This window comes from Triturus cristatus, chromosome 10 (genome assembly GCF_964204655.1).
Source record: "Triturus cristatus chromosome 10, aTriCri1.1, whole genome shotgun sequence".
Taxonomy (NCBI): Eukaryota; Metazoa; Chordata; class Amphibia; order Caudata; family Salamandridae; genus Triturus; species Triturus cristatus.
In genome coordinates this window covers 500640821-500655973 of record NC_140593.1, presented here as the reverse complement: position 1 = coordinate 500655973, position 15153 = coordinate 500640821, and the positions used below count along the sequence as shown (strand labels likewise).

Genomic DNA, 15153 nt, shown 5'->3' with positions numbered 1-15153 from the left:
CGCCAGGAAACAGCGTCGATGCAGGTGGACTTAGCCGCCTCACGACAGGAAACTGCGTCATTGCACTCACGTGTCGATTACATGCAAAGGAACCCGTTTAGCATGGGTAGCCCGTCTTCCCCTACGTCCTTAGTGGTAGAGGTGCCGGCGGCCATTCCCCTGGCCCCCCCAGAGAGGTTCCATGGTGACCAGAAAAAGGTTCAGGTGTTTATAACACAGATATTGCTCCACTTCACTTGCAAACCGAAGATGTTTGTCACCAATCAAGCCAGGGTCGCGTTTCTCATATCATATTTGGGGGGCGAAGCTGACCAATGGGCGGTCCCTATCGTAAGGAACGACGACCATCTGCTGTACGATTGGGACGCCTTTCGCATGGCCTTCGAGAAAACATTTGATCGACGAGCCGAGACGTTCTCGGCGGATAAGGATATAATGGAGCTGAAGCAAGGCTCTCTTGATTTGGTGAGCTACCTGAACAACTTTCGAAGACTGGTGGCCGAGACCGATTGGCCGGAAGCCAAACAGTTGGTCGTCTTTTACCATGGCCTCACCGAGGAGTTGAAGGACGTCCTGGCCCAAATCGAGCCGCAACCTAGCACGTGTGCGGCCCTTATCGAGTTGACGCTGCGGTTGGACCATCGCTTGAGAGAGCGGAAAGGCGCGCATACCCGCAAAGAAAGGGGTACCACATGGAGTGATCGTACCGGACCGCCGGAAAAACACCCTTCTAAACCCGAACCTATGGAGATCGGAGCAGTGAGGGCCTCGTTAACCGTGAGCGAAAGAGATCATAGGCGCAAACAGGGATTGTGCCTCTATTGTGGCAAGAAAGGCCACTTCATCAGAGAATGCCCTGTGAAACCGGCATTTGGACGGCCACGGATCGGCCAGGCGGCAGTCGCAACCACGGAAAAAGGGGAGGAAAACTGTCGTACCTGAAATCGGAAGGAGGGAAGGTTTCAGGGAAACATACCATCCCTTCAGTGGATTTCTTTTCCTTCCGGGAAAAAGAACACTTCTTTATAAACATGCAGATAGACATCAATAACGTGCTCCTCCCGGTCAGAGCCATGGTTGATTCCGGAGCCACAGGCTGTTTTATGGATATGCAGGAGGCCAACCGACTAGGCGTACAGCTCCTCCTAAAAGCCTCCCCTGAACTGGTCTACGCCGTGGACGGAAAAGAGCTGGATTCCGGACCCATACGACATCACACAGCGGAGTACGAACTCCGGTATGAGGGGGATCATCGCGAATGGATTTCGTTCAACTTCATACACGCCCCGCAGTACGGGATCATCCTCGGACTCCCGTGGCTACAGAAACATGAACCCCGGATTCACTGGGGCTCGAAGACCCTCCAGCTGAGGTCGGCATTTTGTCAAGCCCATTGTAACCGCGAACCAGTGCAGCCGGCGGCGGTGCTCGCCGTTGTCCACGGGATAGCCACGGCGGCAGAAAAGGAGACCAAGTTACCCGACTGCTACCTTGCCTTCCAAGAAGTCTTCAGCGACAGTAAGGCAGAAGAACTCCCTCCACATAGGGAATTTGACTGTCGGATCGATCTGGTACCCGGGGCGGTGATACCCTGTGGGCGAATATATGCTCTAACCATCCCAGAAAACCTGCACCTACGAGCATACCTTGATAAGTACCTAGAACTCGGCTTTATTCGTCCGTCCCGATCACCTGCGGCATCACCACTCTTCTTCATACCCAAGGCCAATGGGGAGTTGAGATGTTGTATCGACTTTTGAGCGATCAACGCTATCACGGTGAAGAACCGATAACCCCTCCCGTTGATCCCGGTTCTTTTGGAGCAGGTGAGAGCTGCAACGATATACACCAAGTTGGATCTGAAAGGAGCTTATCACCTTGTGCGTATGCGCGACGGTGATGAATGGAAGACGGCGTTCAAAACGCGTTATGGGCTGTTTGAGTACCTCGTAATGCCCTTTGGGCTCTGTAACGCCCCGGCCGCCTTTCAATTCTTTCTCAACGAGGTGTTGCGTGATTTTCTGGACGTCTTCGTGGTCGTATAGATCGACGACATCCTCGTGTATTCCCTCACAGAAGAAGAACACATAACCCACGTGCAAAGAGTGCTACACGCCTTGTTCACAAACCACCTATACTGCAAACTCACAAAGTGTGAGTTTCATGTGACCACCGTGGAATTCCTCGGGTGATGCTGACCCCTTCAGGACAAGTGATGGCCGAGAGGAAGGTGAAGGCAGTGACGGACTGGCCCCGTCCACAGAACGTGAAAGACATCCAAAGCCTACTCGGGTTCGCAAACTTCTACCAGCGATTTATACAACATTTCTCCAACACGGTCGCCCCTCTGACCAAATTGACCCGCGTGAAGGTTCCCTTTGTTTGGACGACGGAAACCCAAGGGGCATTCGATCAACTGAAACATGCCTTTAGCTCCGCTCCTATTCTAGTACATGCTAAACCGGAGATGCCGTTTTTTGTTGAAGCAGACGCTTCGGACATCGCGGTAGGAGCGGTCTTGTCGCAGAGACAGGAGAACACCGGATATCTACACCCCATCGCCTTTATGTCCAGAAAACTAAACCCCGCAGAGCTGAATTACACGATAGCTGAAAAAGAGCTCCTAGCAATCAAGGATGCCTTCCAGGAATGGAGGCATTGGCTGATGGGGGCTGTACATCAGATAACCGTGTATACCGACCACCGCAATCTGCAGTTTTTGCGAGCGGCTCGACACCTTACACCGCGTCAGTTACGCTGGACGCTGTTTTTCGCGGAGTATAACTTCATCGTCACATTCCGCCCGGGAGTCAACAATCGGAAGGCCGACGCCCTCACACGGCAGGAAAACACTTCACAGAAAGAACCCGTGAAGGAGGCATCGATCATAGAACCTAGTCGAGTGGTAGGTCTCGTGGCCACCGACGACTTCCTGAACGGCGTGCGGAGAGGGATCCGCCACACCACTTGGAGAACCTGGTTAAGGTTCCACCCCGAATGGAGACTCCATCAAGGCCTCCCCGTAAAAGGGAAGCAGCTGCTTATACCCACAGGAGCATTGAGGAAGATGGTCTTCGAATGGTGTCACAACTCTCCCTGTGCAGGACATACCGGGCGCACCAAGACACTAGAAAAGGTGCTTCGACAGTTCTGGTGGCCTTCGGTTCGTCCCGACCTTCAGCAATGGGTGCAAAACTGTTCCATCTGCGCCCAAATGAAAGCGGACCGCCAACCCGTACAGGGTTTGTTATATCCTCTGCCCACACCAGAGCGACCGTGGGAACGAATTTCAGTTGATTTCATCGTGGGACTTCCTAACGATCACGGAATGACCGCCATCATGGTGGTGGTCGACTATTACACCAAGATGGGGCACTTTGTAGCCTGCAAACAGGCTCCCACAGCGGGGCAAACGGCCATACTCCTGCTAACGCACATCGTTAGGCTTCATGGACTTCCACAGGTCATAGTATCGGACAGAGGGGCCCAATTCACCTCGGGATTTTGGAAAACGTGGTGTTCCAAACTCCAGGTCACCTCTTCTTTCTCAACAAGCTTCCACCCACAGACAGATGGCCAAACTGAGAGACTCAATCAGACACTCAAGCAATACCTCCGTTGTTACGTGAGCTCAGCTACAGAGGAATGGGTGGAATGGTTATGGGCAGCGGAGGTAGCGTATAACAGTGCCACGCACGCATCCACGAAGTTCACTCCGTTCTTTAGCACTTATGGGTTCCATCCCAGGTTTACTCCCCTACTTCTGCCCAACACTAACACTCGACCCCTGAACTGCACAACAGGCTGAAGCTTATGCGTAGGGTGCTTGCGGTAGCCAGAGGAAATCTGTTGAAGGCAAAGGAACAGTACAAGAAGCAGGCGGATAAACGTCGGAGACCAGGGCCAGTGTATAGTCGGGGAGATTGGGTGTGGGTTTCAACACGTAACATCCGTTTTAAAAAGTATAGCGTGTTCAACCCCAAATACATAGGCCCATATAGAGTGCTGGGGCATGTAAACCCGGTAGCTGTGAAGGTTCGCTTACCATCGCACTTTCGGATACACCCCGTGTTCCATGTTTCCCTTCTGAAACGCGCCCCACAGCCCCCGTCTAGCCGTCCATCCTCAGTCCAGGTAATGCAGGAACAGGAGTACGAAGTCAGGGCCATCCGGGACGCAAAGACAGTGCGAGGCAGGTTGTGGTACTTGATCGCTTGGAAAGGGTACGGTCCAGAAGATGACTCATGGGAACCTGCCACAGCGGTCCATGCACCCAGACTGGTCGCTCGGTTCCATAGGCTGCACCCAGACAAGCCTAGCGGCCGGCGGTGATCCTCGGAAGAGGGATGTGCTGTCAGACTTATCAGCGCACGCCGGCCAATACTCGCGCAACACTAGGACTGCGTGAAGAACTACACTTCCCGATGGGCAGTGCAGGAGGTGCGCTGCGTAACGCGCACCACGCACCACCACAAGACGTCAAAAGGCGAAAGGTCGCCGCACACGGAGCCGATAATTCTTCGACCCGGGATACGAGACGAGGAGACGCCGAGAGACGAAGGTTCGGACGAGCTCATCACCCAGGTAGCGGCCCGTGAAATCCGGAGGTTCGTCGTGACCGAGGTAGGAGTACTGTGGCAGTATTTCCATCGGGGCTCGACCCATCCTAGTCGGAGACAAGCTCTCCGAGCCATAGAAAAATCCCAGACCCGCCCCTCTGTTGGCGAGACCGGCTGGTCTCATGCAGGGGAGCGACCAAGTATATTGAGAGTGACTAGACTTAAGGGGGCAAGCCTCGCTGTTCAAGACAGGCAGAGTGCGAGCCCGAACATTACTCTGAGACAACGAGACCTAGTGTGTTGTTACATGCAATCGTCCGACAAATCGGAGGCATAGGAAAGCATAGGCGAATCGTGCTCCAGCCTCACAGACCTCAGTTCCCAGGCAGACACTAGCAGTGAGCGTCCGCCCCCAGCGGTGGCCTGGTTTACACTTTTGATTTCTTCTGCTTATATTCCTAGACATATGTGCGAGTCAGGAGCGAGGGGTGGTTACAAAGCCGAAGGCATGGAATGAGCTGGGCAGTCACAAGTGGGTATTGCTCCACAAAGTTGTATATGGTGTCTTTGTGTCTGTATGTTGATCCTTGTCATTCTCCCCACGTGTGCCTTTCCTTGTCGTTTATATTAGTGCCTGCAAACGAAAAGACCACGACCTGTAGCTCTCCCCCATATGTCCGGGCATACCTTATTTTCCTTTTCAGGTGAGAGGGCAAGCTCGCGTTAACAATCCTGCTAAAGTAACGCGTATGTTTTCCATTGAGAAATTGGAAACAAAACGTCTTATGCTGTGTTCTGTTATCTCTTTTGCCTTCACAGATCTCCCTCCCTGCAGTCCCCACCCTTTCCTTCCCCCGCTCGATCACCCCAAAAGTCCGTGGTTTCAATAGCCGGACTTGGGGTCATCCAGAGGTGGGCCCCCATAGAGCATCAACACAGCCCCGGGGACATCGGAACGAGGAACCTGACATGCAGCTAGTCTCAAAAGTGTGGGGTGATCATTCTTCTTAGACGTATTCTCCCTTGCATGATACTCAAAACTTAGACGGACATGGCAAGCCACTGGGTCTTTGTCAAAATTCCTTTCTCAATTAAGGTTTGGTACTTGGCTCCATATATGCTCCTAACGCTGATAAGACCAGTTTTCTGGCCCACCTCTTTCACAGAATTTGGTCACACCCTATTGTTCCTGGGGGGTGACTGAAATATTGCCCCACATCCACTCTGGCAGATCCAACTTGTGCAACTGATTGGACAGGGCGGTCCTGCGGGATGTTGGAACATGACTTAGTGGATTTGTGGCACCTACATTTTTTTCATGACCAAATGGCACTCAATCCCAAATGGATTTTTTTTCTGCTCCATGGCCCGCTACTCTCCTTTGTCACTGGCTGCTGTAGCGCGGCGCAGCCTGGTGTCTTTAGGCCCTGCGCAGCGCTGGAAGAAATACACACCACTCGTGCTACTGTGTGTAGCAGGAAGACCCGAGCGGTCTTCCGGCGTTTATTTATCTGCTCGGGACAAGCCCACCCCGAGGAGTGCATGCTAGTGAAACAATGTATAGGAGAGCTCGGACGGCTCGCTACAGCTCTCCTTTACTATAGTACCTGTCCATCATAGCCGGCATGCTCACGGGGACTTACACACAAAGTCCTTGAACTTCTGGCTCGGCACAGGGTTCGGTCGGAGACCATACTTCTGGCTCCCGGAGTTGGAACTAGTCTCTGCTTGAGCTGGCATGTCTGGTGCTGATACGAGGCCCTGGCTGAATCTCTCTGGAGACATACTGGAAGCTGCTGTCACAGATCATGGCATGGTGCGACCGGATCTGGCCGAGGGGTGTTCGGACAGAATGTTGAGTTGTAAATAGCGGTAGACAGAAATATTGGAAGCAAAATATCATAATACAAAAAGAGAATTGCAGCAGCTCGATTGCTGGGTAGACTTAAGCTTGCGGTTATATTTTGCGAGGAGCAAGGCGATGATGAGGGTTTGGTGTGACCTCCGAGCGGCTATGCTGCAGATCTTTAGCTCGCAAGGTGGATAGGCAGGCTAGATTGCATCAGCGACTGAGGAATAAGTAGTCCACAGAATCAGAGGCTGGAGTCCCTAGGATTAGGCACTGAGCAAAGTGGAGGACGTCTGGCTGACTTCGACAGGGGACGCAGACACGGCTACATGGACGCTATCCACCTGGCACCTTAAGGGCTCACAGAGAGACTTCTCAATCTCACCAGTGGGTTAGGGTCCTTTCTCCATAGCATCCCAGTAACTGGTTCTCCTGCGGTCATCGCTGGGGAACGCAGTCTCTAACCCACTGGTGTCACTTCATAGCAGGATCTGAATGTTGGCCCTGGTGAAGGCCGACACAGGACAAGTGAAGTGTTTTCACTCTGCAAGTGAAGATGTAATGGTGCACTCTACCCCTGGAATAAATGTACTTTTGCAGGTTATCTCTTTCCTTAAAAAAGACCTTCAAACAGGTCACTAGGTGTTATTGACAAGGTCTCTACAAAGCCAAATAGGCTGGTGCAGTTACCCCAACACAAAGAATAAAAAAATAAAAAAAGCTCCAGAGGATGCTTTCATCTGGATCTCCTTTTGCACGAGTTACAGGACTTTTCTCTCTGCCAGTAGAAGGGCCAGCAGACTGAGGCTTGAGAACGACTTAGCAGCCCTGGATCGACAGACGGGAGCTTACTGCGGTCAGTTCAGCGGAGATTCTGAAAGTTCCAGCTGGCTTGCATTGCTGGCAAGGGCCATGAACTTCTTCATAGCATAGTAAGCATTTTACCCAAGAAGTTTTCACATATACTGAGCCACATCTCCTTTCTGGAAATCGGATGTAAACATTTTTGTAGGACTTGCTACCTAAACATTAGGCAGGGGTCTTCAGGCAAATGTGACTAACTCCTCTTATGTTAATACAGATACAGGATTAAAGAAAAATTAACTATAAAACTTCCATATGAGTTTACTTTAGTTTCTGGTGCTTGTGCTCTCCTTCGATTTCCTAGCTACAAGTTAACGCAGTTTTCCCAGCACTCAGGACTCCAAAGCAGATAAACAAACAAAACTGTTGGACTGGCACCCCAGAGGTCCCAGTGGCATTTTGTTGAGTTGACATATTGATGTCTGATAGTCAACTAAAGCTCCTTTCGGTGACCATAGATTATTTTGGAGAAATAATCAGTTTCTGCTTCAGAAAAAGGATCATCTTTAAAATCAGGAACTGCTAAAATGCTTTTGGGCTTCGACTAGACACATTCAATCTCATTCTAAAGTTATGCCAAAAATGTAAAATAAATTGTGCAAATGTTTTTTTCATCCAGGTTTTGCATTGTGGGCCTATTACTTGATGGTACCTGGTAAATATTGTACATGTGAAACTGTTTATAAGTGGTATTACAACACAAAAGATCTTTTGCACAAAAGGTTTTTGTTAATTATTTCTCGTTATGTACATTGAGGTGGTACTTTGGGGATATTGTATAGGAAATACTGTGCAGCATTGTCAAATAATCAGCGGGTTGGGCCCTTCCATCATTGTGCTTCAATGGCCTACATCCCTGTACCTTTGCCTTTCAACTGCCCAGTTCATTCACCTTTGTGTTCTCTTGGTCCTTAGTCACACAGCTCTCCCTCATACCACACACCTCTCTTTCCCTCATTGGTCTGTTAACACAGCACCACCCTGCCTGTTAGTACTCACGTGCAATCATCTCACCCTCATTTGACACATACTCACAACTTGTAGACTCTTTCACAGACAATGCTTTACAAACTACTCTTGCAGTCAAGTGCATGTTCTTCATCTTCTCAGTGTCCCCTTGCTTTTCAACACATGTGAATTCCATGGGTAATACAAATGAGCACACCCCTCTCTATCGTGTGTTCTCAACACACAAACGCGAACAAATAAATACTGACATATACACACACCGCCTCCATAAAGGTGCATTCACACTCCTCTCCCATCAGTGACACAAGCTCAGCCTATTTCAAGCACTGCCACATACAAAAATATATGTGTTTCAATGTGCCTTACACACAAATACCCCTCACTATCACATAAGCATACATTCTCGCCAATATCACAAGACATACATACCTTCTCCCCTCATTGGTGCATCCATTCACACTTTCAATGCCACTCAGCCTTCGTCATACCTCTATTCTCTTTTGAACCCTGTAGTCTTTCTTGATTTAAATCCCGGAAGCTGCAGTGCAGGGGTTTTAACCTTCTAATATTCAAGGAGAGGTGAAAAAACTGTAGGAGACAGGCACGCTAAGAAAGGCAGCTGGAACTCTCAAAACTCGAAAGTGGTTCAAATCCTACCAGCAGTGGCAGATCTTGCGTCCATACTACTTTCATTCATTCATCAAACACTGTGGCAAGGAAATATAAAGTCAGTCAAGGAATGTTGCTATGTTATTAGGCTGTCACTGCTCTGAGAGGAAGAGGTAAACATAAGGGTGCGAGAAGTAGAATAGGGACAATGGTTACCCTATGCACCACTGAATGATGTTTGTGCTTTTTATCAGTACTACTATTGCTAAATTTAGGAATAACTGCTGAGTATTATGGCAACCCACTGGTGATGTAAATAATGTTTTTTGATGTTCATAGTCCAGCATTCTTATTGTTCCCTGCCTCAGGAAGATTGTACTTCCTCCATCTGACCAGTTCCTGCATTATCTTTATGTTGACAGGGCCAGTGCTTTCATAAAATAGCACTAGAAGAATGGAGCCACTGGGTGGTGGAGCCAAATTACTGATAGAAGGAGGGATGCATTTTTCCGGTATAAGTGGAGGGCATTAGCTCAAAAACTTTCCTTAGAGCCTCATTTACTATATTTTGATGCACAGCAGCATTGCAAGTATTCCTGCAGCGCTGCCGTGAGTCAAAATAGAAGGGCAGGAATGCATTGTATCTACAAGATGCGGCACCTTCCTGTCCTTCTCTCTTGCGCTGGTGCACAAACAGCAGCCATACACCAACTTAGACACCCTGACACCATGGTGTAAGAGTGCCTGCGTTGCAGGGATGATTGTTTATGTGCAAGAAGGAACACCTCCCTGCATATAAAAAATCATAAAAGGCGGGTTGCTCCTCTATATTTGCTGCAGAATGCAACACACATAGAAAGAGCAAAAAAACAAGGAGAAATAAAAGTATTTCTCCTCTTTGTGCCACTTATGCACCGCCCCTAGGGAGTCGTAGGATTGTGACGCATTCCCTGGTTTACGACATTTTGTAAATCTGTGAATGTGTCAGGTTCCATGGATGTTGCTTGGGAACGCCCGCAGCAGCACCCATGGAACGCCCCTTTCACTCAGAGTAATTAGTAGAATGGTCCCATATTTAAAAGGCCACGAAAAGTCATGCAGGGTGACTTTATGCAGCCTTGTAAATGTAAGCAGGCACACTGCACCACTCGTGCTTCTAAAATAGTGATGCACCGGCGCCGCAATGGGTTTAGAAATGAGGCCCTATGTTTCCTGGAGTGAGTGCTAAAAAATCCTTGTATCCTTCCTGCATTCAGCCTGTGGTGCCCACTTACCTTGGCCACCGTGTACACGGTGCTTGATCCTAGATGTACGTGTGCACAAAGGTGTTTGTAGGAGTAGGGGTTTTGGTGAGAGTGGATGAATTTTGAATTCCACATTTGGCTTGATCATAGGTTCTTCAGATAAAAAATGTTAAAATAGAAAAGCGTGCCAAATTTTCTTTACTCGCAAAGCTTTCTTTACTAAAAGGGGATACGCATAGTTAAGATTTCAATGTAGAATCCACGAGAGTACACCAAGACACTGCAAACATAGGTGCCTCATTTACAAAGCAGTTGCGTCACTGGTGTGTCACCTTTTTTAAAACACCGGCGGCACAGTGTGCCTGCCCATATTTACAATGCCATGTAAAGTTACCCAGGGTGATTTTTCATGACCTTGTAAATATGGGTTCCTTTCACGCATTACTCTGGATGAAAGGGGTATTCCATGACTGGTGTTGTGGGTGTTCCCACGCAACATCCATGCAACCTGACACATTCCCAGATTTACAACATTTTGAAAAGCTGGGAGTGAGTCAGAATCCTATGCCTCCCAAGGGGAGGTGTAGGAGTGGTGCAAGAGGAGACATACTTTTATTTCTCCTCGTTCTTTTCTCTTTCTATGCATTCTGTATTCTGTAGCATGCATAGCAAGAGGAAAATGTCATCACAGATTGTATTTTGGCTTCCTGCACAAAAAAATCATCCCCGCAATGCAGGCATTCGTAAAAAATGACTCACGGGTGCCTGCGCTGGCTCATGGCAGCCAATTGTGTGCCAGCGCAGGGGAAAGCACACGCATGCATTGCATTGTTGTCAACACGATGCATCAAATGTGCTTTGAAAATGATGCAGTTCTGCACAGGTAAATGGCTTGCAGCACAACGCTACATCATTTTCTTGTAAATGAGGGGGTATATTGACCACCCCCAAATTCATGCAGCAAATTAACTATGCCAAAGTGCTTTAAAAGTGTACAAATCAACACAAAACTCGCCACTGTTTTCAAATCTTATACCACTTAAAGGCTCATAATTACCAGTTTGAACTTAATAAATTATTATTATTTTTGGAAATAACTTTTTCAAAACACACAGTTTTTGTTTATTTCGTTCTCTTCCAGAAGTAAAACGTTTACATACATTTGTTTGCATAACATTTCCCTTGAAGTTGGAAAAACATTCCTATACCGTTTTAAAAATAGTAAAATTCTGTACTAATTTATTTCCATTTATTTTCTAGTCATTGTTGACAAAAAAGCTGCCATCTAGAATGAAAGTGTAACCAATTTTAGAACATGTACTGGTGCTTTTTTACATGGAAAACAGGCGCCAGAATTGATATACACTACGTAGCGTGGCATCTGCTTCACTTAGCATTCACAATGAGAAGCCTTCAAATCTGTGTATCCTTCCGCCGAGGTACCACAAGGTGAAATACATGGACAGTCAGACATTGTGGTAACTTGATACCTTTAAACCAAGGAGGACTTTGCTAGACTGGCTGCTGAGGTATCCATCATTTCTGGTGCACTGTGGTGTCTTTCTGCATATAAAGGACCCTAGATTCATTGTGTCAATCAAATGCTGTAGGAGGTCCCAGACTGTTCGGTACTTAAACTAATGTTCCCAAGTCAGGGAATGAGCTAGGGACCAGGCACTTTACTCCGGAAGCACCAGGTGTGGGTAAGGACACGGGTACACTTTTCTCCTCCACATCCTTGATGACTTTGGTGTATCGGACGGCTGGAAACGGTTTAATTTCTCAAGATTATTGGATGCCATATGTGAAAAATCACGGAATATGTCCTGGTAGGTCTCGTCATCTGGCTATCCATATAGTCCTTCAGATTACCGCATCTCCTCATTCATTCTTTCCACTCGCAACAGTGTTACAATATCAGCATTTGCAGCTTCAACGGCAATAGTCAAGGGGTCTTTTCCTTCTTCATCTTTGGTGTGCTGATTTGCTCCACGTTTCAGAAATAAGCAGACTTGCCCAGTGTGCCCTGAAACTGTTGCATGATGCAGGGGTCCTCTGCCATACAGATCCATGTGATTAACATTGGCACCATTCTGTAGCAGGAACTCACAAGTGACCAAAGAACCCCCATGCACAGCCTGAATGAGTGGTGTTGCGTTGTTTTCTTCTGCATTCACCCAGTTAACATCTGCGCCAAGTGCCAATGCTTCTGCCATATCAGGAAGGCTTTTCTCATACGCAGCTCGATAAAGGTGCAGCCCTGGATGAAACTTCTTCGAATCCTGAAATACTGAAGAATCTCGCTTCTCCACCTCTAGGACTGGTTCATACAAACTGTTTGAGGATACAGTAGAGGCAAGAAGTTCTCGGCTGCCTTCTGAACTGTAGTGGATTAAACTGTCATTGCTTTTCACTGAACTTCTGGAAGATGTTGAGAAGTGATCCTGTGATGCCAGGGACTTCTCAGAACTATTGAGGTCTTCATTCTTGCACTGGGAATAAGGCCTTTTCTGTCCATCAAGAGGGTGTGAAGCAACGCAGTCCTGATTCACAAACTTCTTTTCCATGTACTTTGCTCTGATATATACCTCCTTTTCCAGTCTTGGACTTTCACTGTCTGGCTTCTTTATTCCAAGGGTTTTCAATTTAGCTTCATATATTCGATTAATAACTTGATTCCCCAGTTCACACATCAGCTTTAGTAATTCAGGCTTCCATGTATCTAACGTTAATGACCTCACTTTTGAAAAGTGCACACCAAGACTCCTGTGAATCCCAGAACACTCAATGCACAGGATGATTCCAAGGTTGATGCTGGCCCATCGCGGATCCGCCAGACCACAATCGCAGCAGACAGAGTTTCCAGCGATACACTGAATCCGCTGTAATGCACTTTCACCTTTAACTAATTTTTCTTTCACCTCGCTGCCAGAGTCCAGACTTCCTGTGGAAGGTGAAGATTTCTTATCCAGCTTCTCCGTCTCATCACTCTTTTCTATATATGCTGTAGCAATACCAGTTTGGACAGCTTTAATCCATGCCGGTCGCAGCTTTTCTGAGTCAGCCTGTAGCATACGGCTCTTTGTTGGTGTGACTACTTCAAAGCAGAAACGTCTTTCTAGGTCTTCAAAGTGTTTAACTGTGCAGAGCCGTAAATCTTCGACAACCACTGTGGGGTTATCCTTCATTTTTTTCTGATATACCAGTTGGTTGTTTTGTATTGAGAACCAGCGCCTGTTCCAAGTTTTAAAGGCATTACTGGCCCTTTTAAAGAGATATCCTTCCATTACAATGCCATTAGCAGCATCAACATTGTATTCAAGTCTGAGATCGTCGTTGGTGAAATCCTTTTGCTGAATAGTGGAGTGTTTTTGTTCCATGTCCCTCTTCTCCTTTGCTGCATCCACAACAAGCCGATCCAACTGTGAACCAAGCTCTTTCATGTGCGGTTCAAGTTCACTGAAGAGATCGTAGCCCTGGTGGAAGAAGCCTAGATGTGCGTACATGAAGGATAACATCGATTTTAAAATTTCAGACCTTCGCTTTGACTGAAGAACATTGATTTGAAGGACGTAGTCCACTGCTATGTGCCGGAAGCATTTTCTTTTTGCGTTTAAGATGTTTGTTGCCTCCTCCACCTTGTGCAGTTTTGTTCTTTGAACTTGGGCAGTTTTAACTAGTGCGTTTTCTTTTTCTTTACTGACCTTATCAAACTGCTTCTTTGCTTCTTTAAATTTTCTAAGATCTTCCTTAATAAAGATTTGGAGCTGTGTTTTAATGGATCTCTGAGCTTCGTCAAACAGGATTGTGTGATAATTGATCATTTCTTGGAGGCTGTCAGAAAACTTTGTCAAGCTAGACTCAATCACCACATCCTTGCTTGAATACTGTGCGAGGTCCCGAATGCCATTCATAAATTGCTTGTTGGCAGCACAAAAGGTCTTGCCTGCATCAATCATGTCACTACATAACTTAACAAGCTTATCAAGTTTCACTTCCAGTTCCGTCACATCACCTTCAACTTCCATCAAAGCGGCTCTGAAACGGGGAGAGTCCTTCAAGCACTCCTGGAAATCAACGGTCACCTTCATGCTGTCCCCTTGGCCCCTCCCAGGCGATCAAGGTAAGGGCAGGAATAAGGAGGCAGCAGCAAGATAAGGGGATCTGAGCACAGAAGTTGAAGTTTGTCACACTTCAGCCTGCCTCACCGCTGCCCAGCTCTCAGCGCTTCCTCCACTTCTGAACACAGTCCTTGCTGGCAGACACTCCAGACTCCTAGATACACGCATAGACATAGACAACGGACAACAATGCAAGAGTCCGAGCGTCATAGACACAAAAGATAGAATCAGATTGTCGTCCTCGGCAATGTTCCACCAATTTATTTGCATTTTCAGCAACAAGGCAATTCATCATTGGAGGTAGTGTTTTTTAGTTATTTTTCTGTTCAAAGGCAAACCTGAGTTTTTTTTATTGTCTGGTCACAAAGGTCGACTTTAAAGGAAGGTTTCTGCAACCACAGAAACTCCTGCTCCCCAGAGTCTTTCTCAATAGGGGATACCTGTCTCCTAAACTAGTATACTATTGAACGTGTTCCAGGTTATTTAACACCTCACAGGTGCCTTAATTAGGACTGTGGATTCTGTAAAACAAGATGTTTATAATGTCCGAAAATCAATAGATCAATACAGCTCTTGATTGACAGTTTTTAGTTTAGGGACATTTTCTTTTGTTTCACACATGCTTCATCCGTGGGCCTTGGAAAGAGAAACCATTAAGAGTAATTGAGGTCTGCAGTCAGCAGGTATGGGTCCATGGCCACGTTTCGTACACGAGGAAAAACAGTATAGACTTAAAACATCACCAGAAGACATCACATTAAAGTCAAAGGAACACATAAGCACACATCTTAATTTCATCCAGGCCCGGCTCCAGGAATTTTTATTTGGGTGGGCCAAGTGTGCATTCGGGTGGGCCACTGCGAGCCCGATTTGTCACTTATATGTCTAGCCAGGCCTGCTTCAGGGCCCTCCTTTATCTCTCCTTAGTCTTACAAGGG

General features: G+C 47.4%; 1 protein-coding gene and 1 pseudogene across 4 annotated transcripts in view; both read right to left on the bottom strand.

Moving 5' to 3' along the window:
* Positions 1 to 15153, bottom strand: part of ESYT2 (extended synaptotagmin 2) — a 769824-nt gene that overhangs the window by 344187 nt on the left and 410484 nt on the right. The gene's annotated exons all lie outside the window — the stretch shown is intronic.
* On the bottom strand, positions 11942 to 14974 carry LOC146789647 (arf-GAP with coiled-coil, ANK repeat and PH domain-containing protein 2 pseudogene; annotated as a pseudogene). Its single transcript, XR_014969841.1, has one exon. The product of XR_014969841.1 is annotated as an arf-GAP with coiled-coil, ANK repeat and PH domain-containing protein 2 pseudogene (transcript).